Source organism: Sturnira hondurensis, unplaced genomic scaffold (genome assembly GCF_014824575.4).
Source record: "Sturnira hondurensis isolate 20B ecotype Veracruz unplaced genomic scaffold, ASM1482457v3 Scaffold0000022, whole genome shotgun sequence".
Lineage (NCBI taxonomy): Eukaryota > Metazoa > Chordata > Mammalia > Chiroptera > Phyllostomidae > Sturnira > Sturnira hondurensis.
In genome coordinates, this window is record NW_028072653.1 from 4,067,035 (window position 1) to 4,094,384 (window position 27,350).

Genomic DNA, 27,350 nt, shown 5'->3' on the forward strand with positions numbered 1-27,350 from the left:
GGAAGGAAAACTTAAACTTAATTTAAATTAATTAACTTAAATTTAAATAGCCAGAGGCGTTTATTAGAGGCTATCATTTTGGACAAAGTAGGTCTACAAAAATGTTGAGAAATACTTTGCAAAAGGTCATCATCTGGTTGTGCAATTTGCTAATCAGGTTATTTTTCTCTGCATTCCTTCCCCACACATACCCACTGAATATACACACATATACACAGATTTTACACACACACACACACACACACACACACACTCTTTCCCATTTTTTCTGCTGTTTTCATGAAGTACTAAAATTTTCTGTTTTATTAGGCTTCTTGAGGCTGCACTATATACATATTCTGTTGAATTAAATTTTCACTGTTTGTTTTCCTTTAAAACTAGAAACTTCATATTCATCTCTGAGTTATATTCTCAAAGGTTACCACTGTCTTCTGTGAAGGTCACCTCTGTCTCTTTAACCTTCTAGTGGTATTTGCACCATGACCAAACCCTGCCTGAAGACCACCCTTTAGCCTCCTAAGTGTTGTGGCGTCCTGCGTATCTTCCTTTTTTTCCCATCAGTCTTTTCATTTTGTTTCATTTCATTTCTTTTCTTTTCTTTCCTCTTTCTCTTTCTCTTCCATTTTCTTTTTCTTTTCTTCCCAAATTCCTTCAGTGTTATGGGTATTACTCTTGACAGATCTTCTCTCCTGGCTTAAGCCAAAAGCTCTGATTTATGTTTTCTGTGAGGAAATAAATCTAATTCTGATTTCTCCAGCTGTCTGCCCTAAAATTTCATTATTTTCTCCTTGAAATTTCTTGTTCAATGTACATACATCTTTGTTTAATTAAACACATACTTTAATAGTAGAACATAACTCATAATTTTTCTGTCAATACTTATCTCTCACTTTATGTTGAAAAGGCATCGACTGTTGTTTCTGTCACCCAAACTGGAAGACGTGGGCATCCCGACTTTCCACACCTTACGTTCCCTCTTGACTCAGTCAGCACGTGCTGGACGTTCTTTTTTATATAAGATGTGGAACACTTTGTGACTTTGTGTGTTACTTTGCTCAAGGTCCGTGCTGTCTTCTGGGTGTCATTCCAGTTTTTGTATCTACCACCAAGGCAGACACAGTTTGTTCTTTCCGATGAAAGTGGGTTGCAACTAGTTTCCTCCTCCACTGCCCACACCCTGGCTTAGGTCGTCTTTGCCACTTTCTGATGTTACTCTCTTCCGTCTCAGCTGGGATTGTATTAGCCACTTCAATTCTATTTCATCTGATTGTTCTGTTTGCATCTTATCCTTCAAGTATGTTGGCCTGCCTAGTCTTCCTTTTCCAACCGTGTGCTTTTGCTTAATACTATGCTAGCTTTGCCAAAAGTTAGATTGCCTTAATTTGCATTTTCAAATCTTACGTGCCTAAATCCTTTAAGATTTGTTGTGTTATTCACATATTATTAATCAACAGTTTATTGAGTGCATGCTATGTGCCCGGACTGAGTGCGGCACCTGTGTCTTTAGTGTGCAGCTTATTACATCACAGGAGCTTATGTGGAAACAAGAAATCTGGTGAGTAAACAGGCAAAGAGGGTAAAATGTGGTAAAGTTCCATCCCCCATCTGGAAACCATCCCAAACCCTTCAGCTCCTCTGAACTTACAGAAATTACTCGTCGGCTGCTTAATTACATTACAAATTTCTCTCTGTTCTATCGACTTTACTAGTATGTGTTTTTATTTCCTTTATTAGATTATGAACTCCTTGTGGGCAGGGAATATATTTTATACCACTGAATATGCTCTATAGCTTCTAGCCCACAATATTTTATATGAAAATTATGTATTAATACCTGGAAATTTATAAGAGAGCTATATTTTACTTTTGAGAAGATTTTCTATGCACTGCATAGCCATTTCTCTGTCTACATAAAATACAGAAATATGGTGAGAGAAGGTGAGATTTGTTTGCATTCAGTTTACACTGAATGATGGTTTTAAACCTGGAAATTGAATTACCTATGTCAAAGTATAAGACATATTAAAAGATGTCAGGTACTTATACTTTAGATTTCCCCTGATACAAAATATTCTATAAATCTTAAAAATAAAAAACATAAACTAGAATTGCATATCTAAACTTTTATGAAAATTATGAAATATAGGCTAATAACCAGAAGTCAAGAGTAAAATATTATAATTGTAAAGTTTTAAAACCAGATTTTGATTTCTTAAGAAAATTAGTCTTTCATTAATATGGCAGGACTTATAAAGCCCTAATTAGATAAAGCAGGTGTTTCTCATGAAGTGATTTTAAAAAGTAAGTATAAATTATAACTTTTCAGTAGTCTCATCAATTAAAAAATTATTACTGCATTTTAATGTAGGCCTGACATATTCCCACATGTTGATTAAAATACTTTCTGTTAAATTAACTTTGCATAGGAACGTTTTCTCTATGCTTTTGGTTTAATTTCTGAAAATCAATATACGATCTCACTGTGGTTTTAATTTGCATTTCCCTGCTGATTAGTGAGCATCTTTTTCTTTTTTTTTCTTTTTTTTAAAAAGATTTTATTTATTTATCTTTAGAGGGGAAAGGAGAGGGGGGAGAGAAACATCGATGTATGGTTGCCTTTGGTGTGTCCCCTGCTGGGAGTTGGCCTGCAGGCAGGCCTGTGCTCAATCCACTGAGCTACACCAGCCAGGAGTGAGCATCTTTTTCAATGTTCGTTGGCCACTCTATGTGCTCTTGAGAAAAATGTTTATTCAGGTATCAGTGATATTTTTTAAATTTTCAAATTTTTATCAACAACAGTTAACTGTTGGTAGAATGTGGAAATAGAATTGGTTTTACATATTGATGTTTTATCTGCACCTTAGTAAACTCATATATTAGTTCTAGTACCTCTTTGTAGGTTCCATTGGGTTTTCTATGTAGAGGATCATGTTGGCTGTAAATAAAGAGTTTTATTAGTTCCTTTTTAATCTTGAGGCATTTATTTCTTTCCTTTCCTGATTGTACTGCCTAGAGCCTCTAGTTCAATGCTTAATAGAACTGAATAGAAATAGTGAGCGGACGTCTGTCTTATTACTCTTCTGAGGTAGAGAGCATTTTATTTGGTCTTTTACCATTAAGAATAATGTTAGCTGCAGATTATTTGTAGTTTCTTTTTAACATGTGAAGGGATTTTTTTTTTAGTTCTAGTTCTGAGAATTTTTATTAGAAATTTTTGAGTTGATTCATTTTCTCTTTGAATTATATTCTGAAAGTTTTGAACTGAAGATGCATAATTTTCTAAGAGTCTGTAACTACAATTATTATCTTTTTAAGTCATTTGTTTTAATTCTTTAATTTCACCCTTTGGCACTTTTACAACTCAGCACACTAAAGCCAAGGACTGATTTTGGTTAAATGTATATTTTTCTTTTTGTTTCTTTAAGAAAAGTTACTTTGACTGCACACATATTATTTTAATGTTTTAAAGTCTCTTAAATGTATTTGGTTACATTTTCTTAACAAGGAGCTCTCGTTCTACAAACTTAAATGCATTGAATATCCATCAAGTTGGAGAAATTCATTTTTCTTGAATTGGGTTTCTTAAAGATGAGGAGTTTTAAGCCTGAGTTATATGAATTTAGTTATTATATATAATAAAATAGTGGTTTTATGTAGACTAATTTCCCCAGCCATTTGAAATACATGAGGAATTACATGGTAATGAGGGTCAGGAAGTTTGGACAGTATATTCGGTTCAGCAATACAGAAGAGCTTCTCAAGGCTGACCTGATGGTGGAATGTCCCATTGGACAGAATAGCTGCAAAATGCTGCCTTGAATAGAACAGTAATCATGCCATATGGGGTCGATAATCACCTAACTTTCCATTGTCATAAGTCTGGTTGTCTGAAAGGTACTATGCGAAATCCAAAATTTCACCATCTGTTGTTTCTGATGCTTGAGATCCCAAGAGACTTTTATCTCTTTTTCTCCTGCTTTGCTGTATTTGTATACAATGCACATGTAGTTTTTATGTAGGTTTTGACAAATTAATTTAGAAACCCTATGGCCATACCAGAATCTGTTTTCTAAATTTGTAATTGATAACTTAGCATAATCAAACTAACCAGAGACTTTTGCTAGTAATCTGATGATTATTACTTCAGAAATTACTGGCAATGTTGTCCTTGTCTTTCTCATCACTGATAGTTAATGGATGGGGTGTTTTGGATATTTTGGCTTGCCATATCTTTCTGGCTTTCTAACTGGCTAACTGGCTTCCACTAACTGGCTTTCTTTCCATCTTCTCTCACAAAGACAAAAAATTAAAGGAGAGCTGGTTGTTCATAAGCTTGAAATATAATCATCTTGTGACATAAAATTTTCCTTGGACAGTCTTGTTACATATCTTTAACAAGAATTAGTTTCTAAAGGGCCTAAATATTAAGGGCTTGGTAACAGTAAGTAGGGTTTTTAATTTAATTTTCATTTTTTTTTGTTGCTGTCAGCAAAATAAGTATCTTAGCCTTTCAGACCTTACAGAATTCCTGCAACCATTGCAGAGAGCTGACTATTATTGCTTGGCAATTACAGCCTTCACACAAGAAGTTGCTGTCCAAGGTGATTGCTATTTCTTTCTCATGCTTTCTAAATACCAGGAATACCAAGGCTGATTCAGACCCCCCGTTCCAATTCTCTAGATTCCTGACACGTGACCATTGGTCAGTAGTTTCAAGTCAGCATCTTCATTGTACCTACAAACCTCAAGGTGGCCTGGGGGTGAGAGGGTTGGGGGAATCTTACTATTGATACATCCTATGGTTAAATATGAGGGTTAAGACTGGTTTAAAAAAATGGTTATTGTTAAGAAAGAAGGAAAAAAAGAAGGAAAATTGTTGGATACTCTGATGCTATGAACCTTGAGCTCAAGTAAAGTGGACAAAGGAGAAGCCTTATTAAATTTGCACAAAAGGTATATTTCTGTCCTTTTTGCTATACACATTTGGAGTGACTAACTGGCTTTCTTTCCATCTTGTCTCACAAAGACAAAAAATTAAAGGAGAGCTGGTTGTTCATAAGCTTGAAATATAATCATCTTGTGACATAAAATTTTCCTTGGACAGTCTTTCCACTGCATTGCGATAGATAGATAATTCAATGATGTATACTAATTGTGATTTACAATTATGCCTTTGGATGCTGTCGTAGAAATGATCTCATGTGTTGGGAGTTACGACAGATGCATTCCTGTAAATGAAAGGCAGTTGACTAGATGCAGGATTAGATTTAATTAATATTGTCCTAGGAGTAAAAATGAAAGTCAGTGAATAAAACTTAAGGAAATAGAAGAAAGAATTGACTGGAAGTGGAGGTATTTTAGAGAACAGAATTAAGTCTCTCTCTAGGCGGCGAGTGATTCCCTGTTGCTGACTTGCAGTCAGTTTGGAGGCCGGTAGCCTGTGTTTTCCTGCTCGTTGCTGAATACTTGTTGTGTATCTGCCCTGTGCTAACAAACTCAGTGCCTTCCCAGGACAGAGAAACCCACCATTTTAAGGCGATAAAGAGAGGTGCCCATGGCCAATTGGTTACATTTTCCTTCTCTGCGTAAATCCATTTAAATCCAAAGAAAAAAAATAAAGTCCATTGTTCTGGCCAAACAAAACGTGTCATCAGGCTAACCACTGACTGTACTGTGGCAGGCACATTCATATGCAGGACTTTTATTTTATCATTAGAAATCAGTACGACATTATTCTGCTTTCGGAAAGGAGGGACCTGAGATTAGAGGAAGATGAGTAATTTGAAGTCAAATATGGTAGTTCTTCTGTGAAAGAGCCAGGATCAAACTCCAAGTACCTTATATCAGGGTTAATTCATTTTATCTTCCTGCTAACACAGACACGAAGAAGTTAAATCACGTAGCTCTAACACTCCCAGGTAGTTTTGAAAAAGCTACCTACTAGCTTTTTTTTTTTTTGAAAAAAAAAAAACAACAACTACCTACTCCCAGGTAGTTTTCGAAAAAGCCCAAACTGGTTCATTGATTATCTTTTGTTCAGTCAGCTGGGATTCTTTCATTGACATCTGTTGATACCAATGCCATTTTATAGATGAGACAGTGGACCTTTGGGAAGAGTTATCTGTATTTAATTCCAGGCTTGGCACCCTAAGGAAAATATGAGAGGGAGATACAGAGAGACTTTTGTTTAAACAAAGGAGTGGACCACAAGTGAGGCGTGGTGAACACAGTGGGTAGAATGGTATCCTCCCCAAATCTGACGTCCACACAGAAGCTCAGAATGTGACCTCCTCGGGAAACAGGCTCTTTGCAGCTATAATTAGTTGTGGAAATAGACATGCAGATGTAATTAGTTAAGGATTTGGAGAGAAAAATCATCCTGGGGTTAGGAGACCTAAAGCTGATGACAGCTGCCTTTGCAGGAACAGAGGGCACACAGAGAGACGCACAGACACAGAGGAGTACTGAGAGACAGAGGAAGACCATGCAGAGAAACAAGCCGGCCCTGGGGTCAATGCCGCCTCACACCAAGGAGGGCGAGGAGTGCCGGCAGCGACCAGCAGCCGGGGTAGAGGCATGGGACAGGTTGTTCCCGAGAGTCTGCGGAAGGAACGAGACCCGCGGACACCTCGCCGATTTCCGGCTTCTAGGATCCATGACTGTGAAAGAGTGAATTTCTGTTCTTTGAAGCCTCACAGTTTGCAGTACTTGGTTATAGCAGCCTCAGGAGGGGAGGCGCTCCAAACGATTTCCCTAACCCCCCCCCCCCCCCCTTCCCGTCCCTCCGAGCTGTATGCCTGTGTATGCTTTGCAGCTTGGGGTCTCTGCAAATACGACCACTGGAATTCTGTTGAAGCACGTTCTTAATGTGACTCCTAACAAAATAAATGTATGTTGCCTAGGAAGGGTGACAAATCAAACATGACCACAATAGCAGAGTACTTTTTAAAAAATGGTGATTGTTTCAAACATTTTATTCTAAAAGCTCTTAGGCCAATTTGGACAGTGTTTTAACTGGATTTGAGTTAGGACGTTGGAAGGTAAAAGTCAAATGCTTCTGGCTATTAGTTGCTGAGTGTTGCAATTATTATAAATCATGAATCTATCTCTGAAGCATATTTTATATCATTAATGTACTAAAGCTCCTAGTGATATAGAATACTTGATTATAGTCTGCTGCCCAAAGGAAGACGTTTTTAAAGCAGTGGATTTAAATTTGGTATTGAATGTGTTCTCTATTTTTCAAGGATAGTAGGGCTGAAAATTCCTGTGCTGGCTGGAAATCGGAGGTAATTAAGCCTATATTTCTTACCACTTTAGGTTAGTTGGAAGGGTAAATATTTTAATGGGTGCATTTTCTATCTACTTTTTCTTCAGGTGCTTGTGCACAGGCTTTATTACACATAAAGAAATGAACCCAGTCTAAATTTATGACAAGTCTTTTTACTCATAATAGAAGAAAGCATAATTTTTACTTCCTCTGCATAAAATGCCCATATATCTCCCATATAAACTTGAATTATTTTTCTCATTTTCTTAGAGATGATTTCTTAAGAGGAATTCTAGCAAAACTTCTGAAGTGATATTGAGATAGGACAGCCGGGGGTGAATAATTTATTTAGGTATTATTTCATTTTTTTTAAAGCCTAAGACTTATACAAGCTGTTTTGCTTTATTAGTGCAGCACTTGGGCATTTCTGGAGTTTTCTTGGCTTCCCTCCACCTCCTGTAAATGCTATTTCTGCATGACTCTAGACGCATGGCACTGTTGACAGTTCTTCCTTTGGGGTGCTTTCTTGTGCATTGTGGGGTGCTTGACAGCATTTCCGGTTTTACCCGCTAGATTCCAGCAGTGCTCTCAACTCTCGTCAACCACAAACATCTCCAGCCCTCACCAAACACCCCCTGGGGAGCAAGACCACCCCTGGTTGAGAAGCACTGAAATTTACATGCATTTTCTCTTTGATCCTTTTTTAAAATGTATTTATTTTTAGAGAGGAAGAGAAGGAGAGAGGGAGAGAAATATCAATGTATGGTTGCCTCTCGTGAGTCCCCCACTGAGAACTGGCCTGCAACCCAGGCATGTGCCCTGACTGGGAATCGAACCGCAATTGTCTGCTTTGGAGGCCCGTGCTTAATCCACTGAGTTACACCAGCCAGGGCTCTCCTTGATCTCAAATCAATCAAAGGACTTCCTCAGGGTTTCGGAATGGTCAGTTGCATCCTTTCTTTTTCCCACGTTGTTGCTGTTACAGAGTACTGGAATTTTAGAAGTCTTTCCAAAGTTTCATCATACAAATCCAAAACCTAAGATTCAGAAAGCCACGGCCTACCTCCCCTAGCCACAGAATGGTAGAAACTGGCCTAGACCCTACTATACTCTTCACATCTCATAATCCTTGTTAACCTTCCTGTGATTTGAGAGTCATGAATGGTACTGTACATTTAAACTTTTCCTTATTCTTATGTCCAAAAATCTCTCCATCTTTATTCTCCTTTGTTCATTAATTCCTTCTCCATTTTCTCCACTTTGTTTCATGGGCATTTCTAGTTTAGTGCAGTAGGTTTATTAGGTCTTTTTTTCCTATTTAATTATTTCATTTAGCAAAGATTCTAGACATCTAATAATAAACGAGACTACCTGTAATGATCCGAAGATAACACTTGACACAAACAAACTTAAAATATTTTTGTAGGGCATTAATTAAACCTCTCTTGGCTTCCTCTGCCCTGTACCTCTCACTTACTGCAATCTGCAGCCATTTGCGGGTCTGGAAATCTCTCTCCTTTCAGGCTCTGGAGTTTCAGTTGCCAAACTAGGAGTGGTTACCGTATAACCCGTGAACCCCCCTTCCCACCCCATTAACATCTGACTGCTCTCTCCTCCCGACTTGTTCAGGGGACCCACGTATCCCTCCCTTCTACAAAGTGCAGTCTCATTTTGTCATTCCCTGACTCAATTTAGGATTTGCTGGTTCAGGGTTGGAGTACCATGATATAATTTTCAGTCAGTCGCCTGAGTCGCTTTACAAAGCTATATGATAAAAACAGTGTGCAAACTACGTACGTGATTTAAAAATATCCAGATAACAAAGAGTTGAATTTCATTTTACTGACAGGTTTCATTTAACATAATGGAACTAAATTACTACCCTTTTAACATATAATCATTGTAAACATTAGCAATGTGGTATTTTATGTCTTTTGTTTATACTGAGTCTTTGAAATCCAATGTTTATTTTATACTACAGCACACTTCAGTTTGGACCAGACGCATCCCAAGAACTCAGAAACCCCACGTGGCTAGTGGATAACCCACTGGGTGGCTAAGATTAAATATTAACTTTTCAGGCCCACCACGACCTGAGGACAGAAAGTCCCAGCAAAGGTTACCGTGTCCCCCAAACTGACACATTTCCCCCACTCCTGACATATCTTTTTCTCATCTCTTATCCATTTAAGTGTGCTCTCCATGGCAAGGAGAGGGTTATTCTTGTTGGATTCTTCACCGCCGTGAATGTAATAATCTGGGCTTTACACGGTTAGGTCCCTATAAAGCATGCTGTACATCTCCTAACAAGGCTGCCATTCATTTTTTCAATAAATCCTGCACAAGGGTATTAGGGCCTGTGAACTGACAATTGATTTACTGCCTGGAAAATTATTCTTTATTGATTTATATTACATGGAGGCGACTGCCGATCTATAGGGTCTCTAATCAGAGAGAAAATGCTGAAGTTGGTGTCATTCTTATTTAGACAGGCAATTCCAAGGAGCAGAATTGGTTTAGCGCCTCTAGCTGACATCTGCATATTATTCAATTATGAAATCCAGTAATCCGTGAATTATAATACATAAAGCAAGTGAGAGCAGGATAATTAATTAAAAAAAAAAAACAACCCCACCTGAGTGTCCTTTGTGCAAACAAGTATTTTCAGTGTTAGGCTAGCGTCCCCTCTCTGTGTGGAATTCGACCGCTCAGCTTGACTTCTCCTGAAAATTCTACATCAGATATGGCTTGTTATCTACATATTGAAACTGCAAAAGTGTTCCAAATGAGTGAGGCCTTTGAAATAGAAAGGAATCTCAGTGGATTAATCAAGTTAGGGAAGGTTTCTAAAAACGACACGAAAAGGACTTATTCACTGTCTGTGAACTACAGCAGGAAGCACTCTAAAATTGGGGTGGGGGAGAGGCAGGGTTTGAGATCACCGCCCCCTCGACCTGCCTTTAGGAGTCGTCTTTTGTAACCCTGTTCTAAACCAGAGACTTCTATCCAGGCCATAACCTGATCTTAATTTAAATGCAGAAAGGCACAACGCAGCAGCAAGTGAGATTACTACTTGGACAGGGGGCAAAGGCATTAGTAGCATGGCTACAGACATACACGCTGGCTATGTGAATTGTCTTTGGAAGATCTGTCGCTCTCCTGAAATTGCATGCAAGACACGGACGTATTTGAATGGGCTGCTTTTTTTCCCCTGTGAAGAGCGCGTCTATATATCAGATTCTTAAATGTATGCAGGGCCGTCAAAAATAATCTGGGTTGTGCATCATCGCCGCTTCACTGTTGTATCCATTGCACCTAGCACAGTCCTTAGCAAATAACAAGTCTTTAAATATTTATTGGGTAAATGACTGCTCTCTAGTCATGTCAGATATCAGGGGGGTTTCTGGGAATACTCTGGTTTATCCAGAGGAAATTTCTCTACTGAGCTAGTTTCTTACAGTGCCCACCAAATCTAGCCACAGTTTAATCAACTGTATTTAGGCAAGCGAAGATTGCCATTCGGAATTTGGAGCACAAACGCTAGATGTGATGGTGCCAGGTGATAGTTTCTCATTTCCTAAAGCATTTCTTTCTAACACTCCTATTTTTCTACCCTGGCTCCCAAATCTCTCTCTTTTCCTTCGATACACTCTAAAAATGGCAGATCAAGTAGGGAGCCTGGGAAGATCTCCAGCCTGGAAAGTTAATGATTGAAAGATATTTTGATTTCCATTCAAAGATACTTTTTATTTGAGTCAGTGGGAAATTAAAATTTATTTGCTTTTTCAAGAGGTGTATATTAATTGTGAGGCACATTCTGTGGTTAGCCTTGGGGACACGACCATACACACACACATACACACACACCTCTCATTTTTATGGTGCTTACAATTCAATATGGAAATGACCGAGTGCACATTTTTATCCAACGGCTCAGTAGTTTGGTTTTATATCAAATAATTTCATCAACAGGAGACTTGGAAGTACTTCATTACCTTGATCTCTTTTGAACCGAGTGCACTTTAAGTGGTTAAAAGCTTTTTGGTTGGTGTTTGTGGGCTCATCACGGGGCCCCAGGTGACATGCAGGGTCCTGGGGAGCAGAACCAGAGTGGCGGGATTTGTTCTCTGTCTGCTGGATTCACCCTAGGTTCAGGGGCCTGGGGGAAGTCGTTTGAAGATACAAAGAAAGCGAAACTAGTGCTTTCTCACTCTATTATTCTGTCTTCCAACCGAAGACTGCAAAAACAAAGCCCTGTCTTTCCTACAAATAATCTCTAATTCTATGCTTTTTTTCCAATGAAGGACATCTCTGGATCTTTTATTTACCGTACGGTGCACCATTAGGTTAACTATTTTCCCTCATTCTATTACTTCATTTTTTTAAAAATCCCAATGACCGAGATACTGGGCCTTAAAAAAATGGAAAACTAGATATTTTTTGCTTGTTGTAGACAAGCAATTTAATGAAAATGCTACTGAAATGCGTTTTCCTCTATGAAAACTAGTAAATCAATTACAAAAGCAATTTTCTTACACAGTATGATTTTATTGTGTTTGACCAGGGCATTTGATAAGTATTAGTTCTTGCTGAGAGCAAAGAGTAAATTTTATTTCCAGCTTTTCTTTCATGCAAACAGCAAGAGACGTTGCTGGACAGCTGGACAGCAGCTTTGCTGGCTTCAGTGCACAGAGGAGGAGGGAACCTGTGTACTGGCCTCACTGCGTCCATGTCTATGTGGAGAAGTGTGGGAGAGAGAGACTCTAATAAAAATGGCAGAGAATGATGGGCTTATTTCCTACAGGAGCAGGTTTTGTGGTGTTCCTTTTTCCTGCTCCCTGAAGGACTTCCCTGCATTAAGCAAACACATGCCCGACCCCTATCCAAATAAAACAAATAAACATATAAGAGAAAAAAATCTAGGTTTGATGTGTGAACATATTGGAGAGGAGAGGTTGCTGCTGTGGATTTTATTTCTGCCCCTGAGCCTGGTTTACAGGCTTGCAAACAATTTATGGTGTGCCTGGTACTGCCCTAAAAGTCATCTGACACAGCTTCCCCCTCCCCCGGCTCCCAGCGTATTTTATATCCACTCGCAATGATTGAGGCTTTGCAGCATAGTGGTTAAATAAGATAATGGGTGTGCTCAACAGATGTTAGCCGCAGAAAGTGCTGTGATGAATGTGACATGGTATTTTATTATAGGGACTCAGAGAAAGGAGACGTAATACTTTTCTCAATGACTTCTCCCATTGCTCTACATTCCATGCTCAGTCAGAAGGTGTTCGCTTCTCAAGGCTGACTCAGTGTCTCTGCAGTGTCTTTACCTCCCACAGTGTCTCATTGCATTGTATTAAAACTATGCATTTAAATACCTACCACTCCCACGCCCCAGCTTGCAGGATTTACAGGGTCTAATCTATTATTTAATGGCCTACTGCTATACTTGGAACAGAGAAAGAGAGAGTTGAAAAATGTTCCTAAAACAAGGAACAGAAAGCAGGAAAAAGTCAAGAACTGAAGTGGTCCTTAGAAGACCGTGTGAGAAATTAATAGTTAAAGGTGAAGACAATTCAATAGGTTGAAGAGGATCGATAGATCAAGCACAAACCAGATGTGGGGAGAGGGGAGGAGTGAACTACGGAAAAGTGAGGAGGGAAGATGTTTGAAATAGGCTATAAATGGCCCAAAATCTGTGTTTTCCAAAAGGTACTCAAAACATGCCGTGTGTGTTGAAAAGATATTCAATGTCCACTGGAAGAGTCTGGTAGGAATTTGGGCTTTGGAAATCATTGGAATGCCTGTAATTAGTCAAGCATTTAGTGAATTATGCTTAGTTGTGTATGAAGCCTAGATGAAATTTTTAAGTAAATTTAAATCAGAACCCGAAAACTACCATGGGCTTACATTACCATGCCAAAGTTTGAGAGGCCAGGCCTTGACATCTGATTTGTACGAACCAAGAGAAGGCTTGGCAGTCCCCAACAACCTTTCAGCCTGTAGTAGTAGTGAGGCTGACTCAATAAATATGCAGTGACGAGTTGCTGTTTCCCCTGGCACCTTGCTGGGAGCTAGCGTTCCAGCAGCGAGTACGATAAAAATGGCCTTTGACTTAAAGGAACATTGGTCTGGCAGGGGAGAGAAAATAACATAGGTAATATGATGGTGTGGGATTAGACAGGAAAGGCCCTATTTCAACCAAAGGGTTTAGGGAAGATTTCCCTCAAGGATGTGATGCATAAGCAGATACCTGAAGGATGAGTAGGAAGTAGCTAGAGAAAGGACTGGTTTATGTAGAGGAGGTGAAAAAAATTCAGTGAGGCTGGAGGGGAAGTGTCAAGGAAAAATCAGGGTCCGGTCATGTAGGTACTTGTAAGCTATATAATATAACTTCCCCTGTCTGCATAGTTTGCAGACTGATTCGAGGGGCCAAGACTAAGCAGGAGAGGTCCTTAGGAGGCTTTTGAGGGTAATCCAGGTGAGAAATAGCTGTGATCTGTGATAGAGCTGTGAACGTAGGGACTTGGAGAGAGAGGAACATGAGATATTTAGGAGTAGAACTGACAGGTGTTGACTGATTAGAGGTGTGCAGTTAGGGAGAGGTGAGAGATTTAAGTTTCGTATTGATTTTCGACTTGCGCATCTCAGTGGGTGGAAGTGAATAATAGGGAGCCAGGAGGGAGAATGGTTAGGTACCATTGGATACTGAGTGCCCTTTCAGATGTTCTGAGTTTGGAACGTCTTTGTAACATCCAAGTGGAAACTGATGATATGAAAATGGTAGTCAGGAGATAAGCTTGGAGATAAGCAACCAGGAGCTATCGAGATATGAATATCAACTGAAACACCAGGAACAGATAAACTGACCTATGGCCTGCAAGTGGAGTACAAAGGAGGCCAAACAGCACTCAGGGAGACCGGTTGTTTTCTTTAAACCATCTCTATAGGAATATAATTTATGTACAACGAAGTGCATTCATTTTGAGTACACGTGTCAATGATTTTGATGTATATACACAGTCCTTCAACCAACATGCAACTCAAGGTAGAGAAATTACCTAGTTTTGTGCTGGATCAGACTTGTAAGTTCTGATGAGTTAGTTTTTAGGAATTTTGGGTGCTGATTATGAAATACAACCATTACTTAAAAATGATAGGATCTTACAATTAAATAAATGATATTAAAAACAAAACATGCTAAAACTTAACACTTCCTAATTACTCACTACATCTGGGATCTTGGGGTTATTTACATGTGTTTTCTTTCCTTCTTTTTAAAAGATTTTATTTATTTGTCTTTAGAGGGGAAGGGAAGGAGAGAGGGAGAGAAATAGCAATGTATGGTTGCCTCTCATGCATCCCCTGGTGGGAACTGGCCTGCAACCCAGGCATGTGCCCTGACTGGGAATCGAACCACGATCCTTTGATTCACCTGCCCGTGCTCAATCCACTGAGCTACACCAGCCAGGGCTACATGTGTTTTCTTGAACGGAGGAGATACTATATATCGGTACAGGTTCGGTGTTGTGTTGGTAAGTTGGATTCAGCCCTGGTGAGAGTACGTGTGCCATGGAATTTGGCTAACTGTACAAATCAGGGCTTGGCTTATTTTTTTAGTTGCTTGTCCAGACATAAGGAAGAGAAGGATAAATAGTTAATGATGTAGACTGAGTATAAAAGTTCCATATCTGTAGCTGTGATTATGAATAGCACAGAAACACCGAGGACATTTTCTTCCTGTATTTGAATACTATTATCTGGTCCAGCAAGGGAGTTACTCATGTCTTTCATGAACAAGTCAGTTTCCAGCACAAAGAATGCTGAAGCTCAATAAATGTAATTTTCAAGAGAATGAGAAAGAATTTAACAGTTTGTCACATATCAGATGCAATGAAAAGAAATTTATTGGGAAAAGAATTAGAGAACTGGAATGCAACTTCATTTGTGAAACCTTGGTAAATTGGAGTTGTGGATAACTCAGGCATGTAAGAGTTTGCCAAAAATCAATGAGAGCATTCTGTGAGAATTAATTGGCTAGGTGGAAGTTACTGTAAAGTGTATTGTATATTTTGTTATTTGTAAACCATGTGCTGTACATTGTTTAGTGTCAGTAAAACTTACATAGGCACATGCACATATTCTTTTTCTCCAGTGAGCTGGTTGTTAAGCAATTACCATCACAGAACTAACCATCCTCTTCCCCCAAACTTCTCTCATGGCCTTTGGTATGTACCATAGTCCTAGGCCCCAACCAACCATTCGTTTGCTTCCTAAAATTATAGAATAGTTTTCCTGTTCTAGAATTTTCATTTCAGTGCAGTAATACTCTTGTGTGTTGCTTCTTTTGCCTGCTAGAAGGATTTTGAGATTTATCCATGTTGTCCACTGATATCGGATATCAGTGGCTTAGTTCTTTTTTTTTATAAGAATTCTTTTATTTTATTTTTTATTTTTAGATTTTATTTATGTATCTTTATTATTTTTTTAAATATATTTTATTGATTATGCCATTACAGTTGTTCTATTCCCCCCCTTCATTCCCCTCCACCTGCACCCTCCCTCCCCCACCATTCTCCCCCCCTTAGTTTATAACCACGTGTCTCAAGTTCTTTGGATTCTATATTTCCCCCACTATTCTCGCCCTCCCCCCTATCTATTTTCTACCTACCATCTCTGCTATTTTCTGTGCCTTCTCCCCCCTTCATTCCCCTCCACCTGCACCCTCCCTCCCCCACCATTCTCCCCCCCTTAGTTTATAACCACGTGTCTCAAGTTCTTTGGATTCTATATTTCCCCCACTATTCTCGCCCTCCCCCCTATCTATTTTCTACCTACCATCTCTGCTATTTTCTGTGCCTTCTCCCCCCTTCATTCCCCTCCACCTGCACCCTCCCTCCCCCACCATTCTCCCCCCCTTAGTTTATAACCACGTGTCTCAAGTTCTTTGGATTCTATATTTCCCCCACTATTCTCGCCCTCCCCCCTATCTATTTTCTACCTACCATCTCTGCTATTTTCTGTGCCTTCTCCCCCCTTCATTCCCCTCCACCTGCACCCTCCCTCCCCCACCATTCTCCCCCCCTTAGTTTATAACCACGTGTCTCAAGTTCTTTGGATTCTATATTTCCCCCACTATTCTCGCCCTCCCCCCTATCTATTTTCTACCTACCATCTATGCTATTTTCTGTGCCTTCTCCCCCCTTCTCCTCCTCCCACCCCCCTGTTTCTAACCCTCCATGTGTTCTTCATTTCTATGGTTCCACTCCTGATCTAGCTGTCCTCTTGGTTTGCTTTTGTTTTAGGTGTGGTTGTTAATAACTGTGTGTTTGCTGTCCTTTCACTGTTCATATTTTTCATCTTCTTTTTCTTATATAAGTCCCTTTAGCATTTCATATAATAAGGGCTTGGTGATGATGAACTCCTTGAACTTGACCTTATCTGAGAAGCACTTTATCTGTCCTTCCATTCTAAATGAAAGTTTTGCTGGATAAAGCAATCTTGGCTGTAGGTCTTTGGATTTCATGACTTGGAATACTTCTTTCCAGCCCCTTCTTGCCTGTAAGGTCTCTTTTGAGAAATCCGCTGACAGTCTGATGGGTACTCCTTTGTAGGTGACTGTCCCCTTATCCCTTGCTGCTTCTAGGATTCTCTCCTTCATTTTAGTCTTGGCTAATGTAATTATGATGTGCCTTGGTGTGTTCCTTCTTGGGTCCAACTTCTTTGGCACTCTCTGAGCTTCCTGGATTTCCTGGAAGTCTATTTCCTTTGCCAGACTGGGGAAGTTCTCCTTTATTATTTGTTCAAATAAGTTTTCCACTCGTGGCTGTTTCTTTCCCCCTTCTGGTACCCCTATAATCCGGATGTTGGAACGTTTAAAGATGTCCTGGAGGTTCCTAAGCCTCTCCTCATTTTTTTGAATTCTCATTTCTTCATTCCTTTCTGGTGGGATGTTTTGTTCTTCCTTCTGGTCCATTCCATTGATTTGAGTCCCAGTTTCCTTTCCATCACTATTGGTTTCCTGTGCATCTCCCTTCATTTCAATTAGTTTAGCCTTCATATGTTCCTCTAATTTGTGACTACGTTCCTCTAATTTGTGACTATATTCTATCAGTTCTGTGAGCATCCTGATAAATAGTGTCTTGAATTGTGCTTCTGAGAGGCTGTCAATTTCTCGGTCGCTTAGAGTTATTGGCTCTGGGACTTTGAGTTCTTCTTGCACCATCTTTTGGGATGTTCGTGCCTGTTCCATAGCAGGATCAGAGCCCTAAAGTGTTCACTAGAACAGGGCAACTAAGTCGCTGGGTTGTGACGCTGTATGTGGGGGCGGGGTCAAAGAGGGACTATGGCGTCCTGTCTGCCGCCTGCCGCCGTGGCCCTCACTGGTGCTGCAGTTGCTGCCATCACCGGGCCCACGCGTTTCGTCCCACTGCATGCGAGTGTGCCACCGCAGTCAGCTCTCGCCCCCTGGGGCCTGCGTGGTCTGTCTCACTGTGCACGAATGTGTGCCCGCGGTCAGTCTGCCCCGCACCCCAACTGTTTCCGGGCTGCCTGCGCGCCTGGGTCGGGGGACCTGTCCTGCCCGACCCTGCTCGCTGCTGGCTCCGCCCCTCTTACCGTCCCCGTTGAACGGTTCGATGTAGTTGGACTTCCGTATAATTCAATTTTCTGTCCTTTGGTTGTGTCTTTGTTTCTTCAAACCTTTGTTGTATTCAAACTTGGTTGTGGGAGAAGGCACAGTGTTTCCACCTATGCCTCCATCTTGGTGGAAGTCTTATTTATTTATTTTTAGAGGGGAAGGGGAAGGGAAGGAGAGAAGGAGAGGAATATCAATGTATGGTTGCCTCTCGTGAGTCTCCTGCTGGGAACTGTCGTGCAACCCAGGCACGTGTCCTGACTGGGAATCAAACCACTATCGTGTGATTCACAGGCCCGTGCTCACTCCACTGAGCTACACCAGCCAGGGCTAGTTCTTTTGATGGGTGGTGTAGAACCCCATTGTATGGATGTACCACAATTAGTTTTTCACTCACATGTGATGATGCCATTTTCTTCCTCAGTTGTTAGTTATTATAAATAATGCTGCTGTGAATTTTCATGTACAAGTCACTTTATGGACCAAAGTATTCATTTCCTTTTGAGTAAAGACCTGAGTAGAATCGCTAAATTGTGCGGAACATGTGCGTTTTGGTTCTGAGAAGCTGCTAAATCTTGCTAAGCGACTATACTGTTTTACATTCCTCCCCGCAGGTTCTGAGAATTCCAGCTGCTCCACATTCTCACCCACTGCACTGTGTTCATCTTTTTAATTTTAGCCACTCCAGGTTGTGTGTAATTGCTTATTGTGGTTTTAACTGGCATGCCATTTTTGAAGAAATAAAAGAGCACAGCAAGATATCTAGCCGAGTCAAATGTCAGGGGAGTCCAGAGAGAAGGGTGTTTTGAGAAATTGGGAACAGCCTACATGGTGCTAAGAGGTTAAAGGAGATGAAAACAGCAGAGTGTCCATTGGATTCAAGAGCGGAAAGGTGATTTGTTATTTTGGTACAAGTAACTGCAGAGAAAAAATGGAAACCGTCCAGTGGAAACTCCCATGACTCTCTACTCTAAAACCTAGAATCCTGTTCTATCTCCGTCACAAAGGATCCAAGTCTGTTGTGAAAATATCATTGTTTATATGGCTTTGAACCATGACATTAAACCTTAGACTGGAACTGAATCCCTCTTTGCTAGGACACTTCATATTCAGACTGACCTAGGACTGCGGTATTCTCACCGGTCTACTTCCTGACTGGCGGCACCGTCTTCTGCCTCTGCACGAGTTATCAGAGGGTGGGTGAGTCCTCACTGTAGCCCAGTGTCTTTCTGCTTGGTGATATTTTCCCCAGGAGACCAAGGTAATGAACTGAATTATCCCCAATTTGTTCTCATTAGGCGGTAAGCAGCACCTTGCTCAGTGCCTACCACATTAAATTTTATTTGATCAGTATTTATACTGAATATATAAGTGAAAGAATAATGGAGTGAATGCATTATCATATAAAATAGGGCTTGTGGTTAGAGTCTTCTTTTTCCATTTGGATCTGCTTTTTTTTTTCTTCCTGTAAGTACTCAAAGCTGTGTGAAGGGGCTTGGTGGGCGGTAGATGCTGACAGGTAGTCATGACAGGGAAGTTTTGGGAGTTGGAGCTCTGAATTCTTGCTTTAATTGAGGTTCAGTGTCGTGGTTCAAAGCCATACAAGCCATCGAACCTCAACCTGTAATGGAGCAAGCTTCTCACTGAGGAAGCAGAAGTGCTTGAAAAGGAATTCGTACTTGGTCTCACTCTGGCATCTGCCAGTCTGCTGGCAACTGGACCCATGTAATCTGTCCTTCCTTAATTTGTAGGAATGAAATCTTGTGTTTCTCTGTACAAACACCCTCGATGCTTGTGTCCCAGTCGTTTCTGCCCTCTCTTCCATTTTATTGATTTATTTTTTATCAGCCTGCCTGTTTGCTGTGATTTCCCATATCGGAAACATATTTCTTGACCTCCCATTTCTTTCCAGCTTCTGCTCTGTGTCTCTGATCCTCTTTCCAGCAAAACTCCTTGAAAGTGGTGTTCCTGGTGCACTCCCATAATCTCTTAAACACACTCACAGCAGTTTTGTACTCCCAGTACTTCCCTAAAACCACTTGTCAGAAATCACCAGTTGCCTTGCTCGGTGTGGCTCAGTTGGTTGAAGCATTGTCCCGTAAACTGAAGGTCACAGATTCCGTTCCCAGTCAGGGCACACACCTAGGTTGCTGGTTCAATCCCTGGTTGGGGCACATACGAGAAGCAACCAATCAGTGTTGCGCTCTCTCGTCGATATTTCTCTCCCTCTCTTTCCTCCTCCCTCCTCTGCTCTCTAAAATCAGTAAGTATGTCCTTAGGTGAGGATGAAAAAAAAATCACCAATGACCTCCATGTGGCTGAATCCAATGGTCACATCTTAGTTCTCATCTTTCTTGACCTCAGATATATCACTCTTGGATCCTGGGTTTTCCTCTTAGAAACTAGATTCTTCTCCATGTCCTTTGCTACTTTTCTCATCTCCCTGCCTTAGTCCTTGGATGTTTTCCCATCTCTATTTACTCTCACTCCAGAGGGAGCTCATCCAGACTCTTGCTTTTTAAAAACTGTTGATTTCTAAATTTATATCTCCAGCCGAGGCCAATAGGAACTCATCTATCTGGCTGCTCTATCATTCCATTTGGATGGTGAATTGGCATCACGAACTAAATGTATATTGTCTGCAATTTGACAGCCAATTCTTCTCTCTGTCTCAACCTGTTTCTTCTTGTCTTCTCCCTCTCCGTGAAGAATAACTCCATCCTTCCAATTGTTTATGCCAAAATCCTGGATTGGTCTATCACTCTTGGCTTTTCCTCCTATCCTTCTCTATCATTTGTCTCTATCTTGAATATATATATAGAATTCTGATTATTTCTAACTACTTCTACTGCTGTCTTACTCATGCAACAACCATATTTTTTTTCTCATGACCTCCCCACCTCCTGTCTCTATGCACCACCAATAAGTTCTCTAACAATCATAATTTCTCACCCAGATTATTGTGGTAGCCTCCTAAATGTCCTCTTTCCTATGCTCTCACACGAATAGCCACTTGCAATCCAGTGGTCAAAAATGAGCCTTTGAAAATATGTCAGATTACAATATCTTCCAGTGGCCTCTTCCTCCACCACCACTTTCCTTTTCTTCCTTCTCGTGTCTTATTTTCCCCTAGTTTATATTTTTTGTTGTTAATTTGTTTACCACCTGTCTTCTAAGCAATAAACTTGGAATTGTGAACCCCAGGCCATTAGGGGCCTTGTGTGTTCTAGAAGAGGGCAGCGTAAAGCAAGTGCATACGACGTCTTTGTTAAACTAATTAATATGAGATCATTCTCTCTCTGAGTTTCCTGAGTTTGGCTTAGGAAATACTCTTGCTTTACTAAAATTCCACAAACGGTGCTCACGGACAAACCCCAGATTACTTTTCCCTTCACATTTAGCTACTCCCAGTTCATTACTGGATTCGGCGATTTACCTTGCGTGTCATTTCCCAAATGCTTTTCCACTTGAATTTTTTTTAAAGCAAGAAAGCAAGCATAAAAGCAAATAGGAAATCCTCACAATGAATATTTTTGGATAAGGTAAATATTGAGCCATATTAGTGGAGTGGTAGTGGGATCTGGTGAGGTTTGAAATAGCAGGTCTCTCCAGCCCTGGAGAGGATGCTACAGACACCTAGAGTACTGGAGCAGAAGGCGGGAGGAGCAGGCAGATTTGCAGAAGTAAGTTGGACTTCATCCAAAGTGGGTTTTCAACACTCTCCGCAGGCATTCCAATTGATTTAAAATGTTGCAATTAGCACTAAAACCCATTATTTATCTATTTGAGCATTTTCATTGGAACCCTACACACTCATTAAAATGCATACTTTGTGTAAGGCTCATACTGTACTGCCCCTTGGCCTGAGGGTCTGGCCCTCTGACCCCCACACTGGGCAGGGGTCCTTTCCTCTTGTGGCCGCAGGAGAGGGGGCCGCCTCAGCCCAGATGACAGGTGGTGGCTGAAAACCACACTCTTCAACCTTCGGAGGCGACCTTGACTAGGCTGCTCACAGGTCTCTCTCTCTCTCTGTGCTCCATAAATTACAGGTAATTACGCAGAAAGAGGAGATGAGTTCATTCCCTTGAGTTATCTATGAAGTGCAACTGATTTCACTTAAGGCTGAGCAGCAGTCAAGTATATTAATATCAGCTTAATTTGTGGTAATGAGGTAGCAATAAAGAATTATCCCTGGAATATTTTATTCCCATGATTATCTAAGGGTTTAAAATACAAAAGTGCTTTCTTTGGTCGTAGTATAAAATGTCCCATTCTCCCCCATCAGGAACTTAGTGTAATTAGCATCTGGCAGACACCGGTGCTCAGTCATTTATTTTGTCCCTTGGATGCATTTTTATTAGCCAAACCACCAAGTAACCTTATTTATTATTCTAGATAGAAACATTTTGATCTCATTAACATGGAGAATCTTCTCCAAACTTATGGAGTCATACGGTAGCCAAAGCTCCCTTTATGACAATTAAGATCTACGGTTTTTCTCTTCTGATGTCGCACCATACATTTATGATACCATTCACCTCAGTAAATTTATTAGTATATTAACACACTAATTGGATTACAAACACATCCTCTTATTTCTGAAATGTTTATGATTTAATTGACTTGTTAAACTAATTTTCATCTCCCTGTGCAATTAAAACTCGTGGTTAATTGAACTTATTTACACATGGAATACAGGTACTGCATCTCCTTGTACCAAGGAAACATGCCTAAAGGTCTCCTCAGAGGGGTTAGGCTTCTGGCTTTATTCTTTGGGCACCTAAAACGACTACCAGAGATCATAATGATCACGTAATATTTATTTGGTGAAATGTGTAGGAATTAGTTGCAGTAACTTTTAGGACAAATAAGTATGATGCTGTTCATCTGTAATCATTCATTCATTCATGCCCGTTATATGTGGAAGAACTATGGCTTAAGAAATGTATTTCTTTTCGCCCTCCCTGTTTTGGGTAGGGGCCCTTACCGGCAGTGGCCAGGTCCCGTATGACAGGGATGAAGGACACAGTGGCATGGATTAGGGTGCTGTTACTCTGCGCTGCTGTTTCCAAGTCTGGATTGCTTTCTGATTTAAGGTTTTTAAAAGGGGACCAAGAGACACACATGCACATTTATGGAAAATAATTTCAAGTGCATTGTAAGGCGCAATGGCAACGATTTACAGCGTGGCGTAAAAATGACTCGGGCTCAAAAAACATGTTGTTTTGGGAAAAACTAACTGCAAGGTAAACGGAATTGTTTCTGGTGATTTTGAGAACTTTAGCCCTGTAATTTTCCACTTGCAGCTTTACACCTTCTTTTTGCCAGTATCGTGAAGTATAACCCAAATGCAGTAAAGCGCACAAAACAAAGATGGTACCCGTGTAACCACTCCCCAGGTCAAGGAATCCATCACCACTTGTATTGCGTGAACTGCGCCCCGTACCCCGTCTTCCTGTTTCTCATGATGCCTCGCAAAGCTTATCACCATCCTGACTTTTATGGGAATTACTTCCTGCTTTTCCTTCTAAGTTTACACCTAAGTGTGTATTCCTACATGCTGGAGGATGGGTTTTACTGTTCTGTTTTCCAACTTTCTATGGGCCGTCACACACCATATAGTCTTTTGTGTCAGATAATTTAGCAGAATAATATGTCCGTGAGTATACGTTCAACGTCCAAGTTGTTGTGGGTCGCCGTACTTCACTCGTTTTTATTGTTGCGTAATACTGCATTCTGTGAACACAACGTAAATGAGGAATCGAATCCCTTGTTGATGGACATTCTGCTTGTGTCCAGGTGGTAGCTATGCTGGCTGATGCTGCTATTCTATGTAGGCTTTGGAGTGAAGCTGCTAAGTCAAAGTTGTACAATTTACTCCTTAAAAGTTGCTTCTGAGGATTCCTATCCTTCTCCATCTTCGTTAACCTTTATATCGTCAATCTTTTTACCTGGTGCAGGGTGTCTAGTTCTGATTTTAACTTGCATTTTCCTCATGGCTGATGAGGTCCAAGAACTTTTTCATTTTTACGTGGATCGTTTAGGTATGTTTTCAGTGTTTTTATTTACTAAATAAAGTCTCTTTTCATCTGTCCGGCTCAAGGCCTTCAAATCCCTCTCCCCTTGTCCCATGCTGCACCGCACCTTACCGGCTCATATTCTGAGGTCTCCATACCCGCAAGGCATTTTCACCCATAGCCGTACAGATTTAAGGTTTGTACATATGTAAAATTTGTACATATATACTACTGTACATATCAGTAGTATATATCAGAGTTTTCTCCCATGCATGGCAGGCATGTCACCATGTAAGTCCAGCATCCTTGCCAACAGTCTGTTCCTAACAATGAAGGTGTTCTCTGAGACATAGTATGTTTTCTCCAACTCCTCTTCATTTCCTTCGGGCTCCGCACTAGTGGAGTCTTTATCCTCCACGTTTCCACCGACACTCCGTTTGAGGCAGTCTAGGTCTTTTCTGTCACGATCTCCAAATTTCTTCCGTTCTCTTTCCGTTTCCTGATTACAAAGCCACTCGCACATGTTTACATTTGTTATAGCATAACCTGCCCTCCCCCCCGCTATCCCAGGTACTGGTGTCTGCATTAAGTTTTTATTTATCTTTGTAACAGATTACCACAAACTTGGTGGGTTAAAAAAAAAAATCAATTTGTTGTCATAGGGTTTGGAAGCTCAGAAATCTTAGAAGGATCTCGCTTGGGAAAAATCAAGGCTTTGGAAGGGCTGTACTGTTTTCTGGAGATCCTAGGAAGAATCTGCAGATGCTTTTTTTCTCTTTTCTAGCTTCTGTGGGCTGCCCACCTTCCAAGGCTCGTGGCCCTTCCTTTCCCACATCCCATTCCCCTGACTTTCAGTTTTCTGACTTTCACTGATAAGGTCCCTTGGGATTACAGTGAGCTATTTCAGGTAACCCAGGATAATCCATCCCAAGGGACTTTATCTCTAGGTCCCTTGACTGGCCACCTTAATTCCACCTGCAACATTAATACCCTTGACATGTAACATACCATATTCCCAAGTTCTGGTGGTTAGGATATGGCCATCTTCGAGGGTATATTACTGTGTCTACCATGATTGTCCCATGAGGAAATGGTTAGAAAAACATCAGGAATCACATATGCATACTAGTGTATGAAATTTTTATCCTGCATAAATTCATGTCCTCGAACTTATTTATATGTTTGCTTTCCAAGCAGCGAATTGACCTCACTCTCCTAACACACTGTCGATGAAAAAAATCCACAGAAAAAAAATATTCCTGGGAGAAAAAAACGAGAGTAAAATTGTGGTCCAAATAGATCATCTCAAATTTGAAGTTGGCGTCGTGGGTTTGGGAAGTCCCTTTTACCCTCAGGCAGATTGTGCCACTCGAAACAAATCTGTTCCATGCAGACCTATTTATCATTTGCACCACTTCATTCAATTTGCGCTATAAGAAATTCATTTGGGGATGCTGGGGAATGCTTTTCAAATGCACGCTTTTGATTAAGCAGGGCAGAGAAGCAGCGGACCAGAATTGGTAAAGAGTTATAGAGAGAGAAGGCGGTGGGAATCAATGTGAGTAATGGTGTCTACCCAGGCCTTGAAAAATCCTCCCTAAATAACACTGGTGAGTGGATGGGAGAGCACGTTCTCTCGAAGCCTCCATCAATCCTCTGCTCAGGTTGCCACTGTCTTTAATACATCAGCGAACCTCCCTTCTAGCATTTTCCCTCTTCTGCTATTGAAGAGATGAGAGCTGTAGTCTTCACCATGAGAGAAGGACGTGGGGGCCATTGACTCAAGAGTGACATCAAAGGACAGACTAGCCTCCGATTCTCTGGACAATTGAGTCAACCTCCTGGGGTGAAGGTGTCCTCAATATAAGGTGTTCACAATGGACTTGAATTGAAAATTCGGCTGATTCTTTTATAAAGTAAGGGAAAGAGTTCACGAATGAACAATGGAATCATCTTCCTTTATTAGCTCTTAGATCATATTCTGATGCTTTTAACTGTTGTTTGGGAGTTGGTTTTAATAGAAACATTTACACCATAGTCCTTTAGAAGCAATACAAATAGTCGTTAGAGTACACAATTGGGTGTTATACAGACATGGGTTCAAATACCAGCTCTACCACTTGAGTGTTGCATGACCTCAGGCAAATGAATACATTACTTTATCTGTAATCTGGGAACAACCATGTTTAACACATTGGGTGTGTATTATGCTTGATTGTGGGATAATATATGTAAAGCATTTAATTAGTGAAGTGCCCCTGTATCTTCTTGGTGTCGTTATCATCATCTTCCACCAGGGTGGTGGTGGTGGTTGTTCTCCTCCTCCTCCGAAGGGAAGGAGAAAGAGAGGAATAGAAATATCAGCGCAACAGAGAAACATCCTCAGTGGCCTCTCATGTACACCCCAACCGGGGACCAAACTCTCAACCCAGGCATGTGCCTTGACTGGGAATCGAACTGCTGACCTTTCGCTTTGCAGGATGATGCCCAATCCACTGAGCCACACCGATCAGGCTTCCACTGGGATTCTTCCATTCTATCAGGAGCCACGAAATTAATATAACTGTTGGGAGCTCAGTCTAACAGATGGTACGTGAGGGAACTGTAACACATTGGTGAGCAAAGGAATTTAAGTTGAAAACTGTTGAAGATGCTTGGTAGGACAATCTTGACCTTCAGGCTGACAGTTTACTGCCCCCTTCAGGAATCTTCCTTCACCGATGACCACACATGGTAGAGTCTTTGTGTTTAGACATTCCAGGAATTCAGAGGCTGGTTCTAGTGCTACCCTGGCTGTGGGAACCACTATTAGTTACAGCTGACCCTAAATTATGATGTAAACAACTTGTGTGCACCTCACAATGATGCTGTGAGAATTAGAGGTGGTATCTATAAAATATGATCACTGTGTAAGGTATATAGATGTCTAATCACTGAGTGACATCTGTAAGGTACACTTGAAAACTAATATAATATTGTTGTCAACTATAACTGAAAAATTTAAAAAATAAAAATAATAAAAATGAAATAGCTAGCAAAAATTTAGAAACTATGGGTACATAATGCATGATAGGAATATATTCTCTTGAAAACAAACTTGGAACAGTTTCTCATTTTCTACTATACCCATTATAGTTATTTTAGTGTTTCTAGAATTGCCTATCTCTGTCCTCTCAATGGTGAGAATGATGCTTATTTTACTCTTACTGTATCACAAAACCCCAGATACTCAGCCATATTCAAGTTTAATAGGGAACAGGGAAAAGGAGAGAGATTCTATTGTCCAATTACATAAATGAAAAAAATCTATTCACGCTATGCTGAGAATAAAAACCTTAGAATGCATTGTCTCACAGAAGCGACTTTACAGATTATGGTCAGATTCTGTCTCACAGTATTCACACTTTTATATGGATGCGATATGTTTTTG

At 40.5% G+C, this 27,350-nt stretch overlaps 1 pseudogene; it reads right to left on the reverse strand.

The window, feature by feature from the left end:
• LOC118983985 (ribosome biogenesis protein NSA2 homolog) overlaps window positions 1–24,443 on the reverse strand; it is a 166,856-nt pseudogene extending 142,413 nt beyond the window's left edge.
• Between the last annotated feature and the right edge of the window lie 2,907 nt (window positions 24,444–27,350).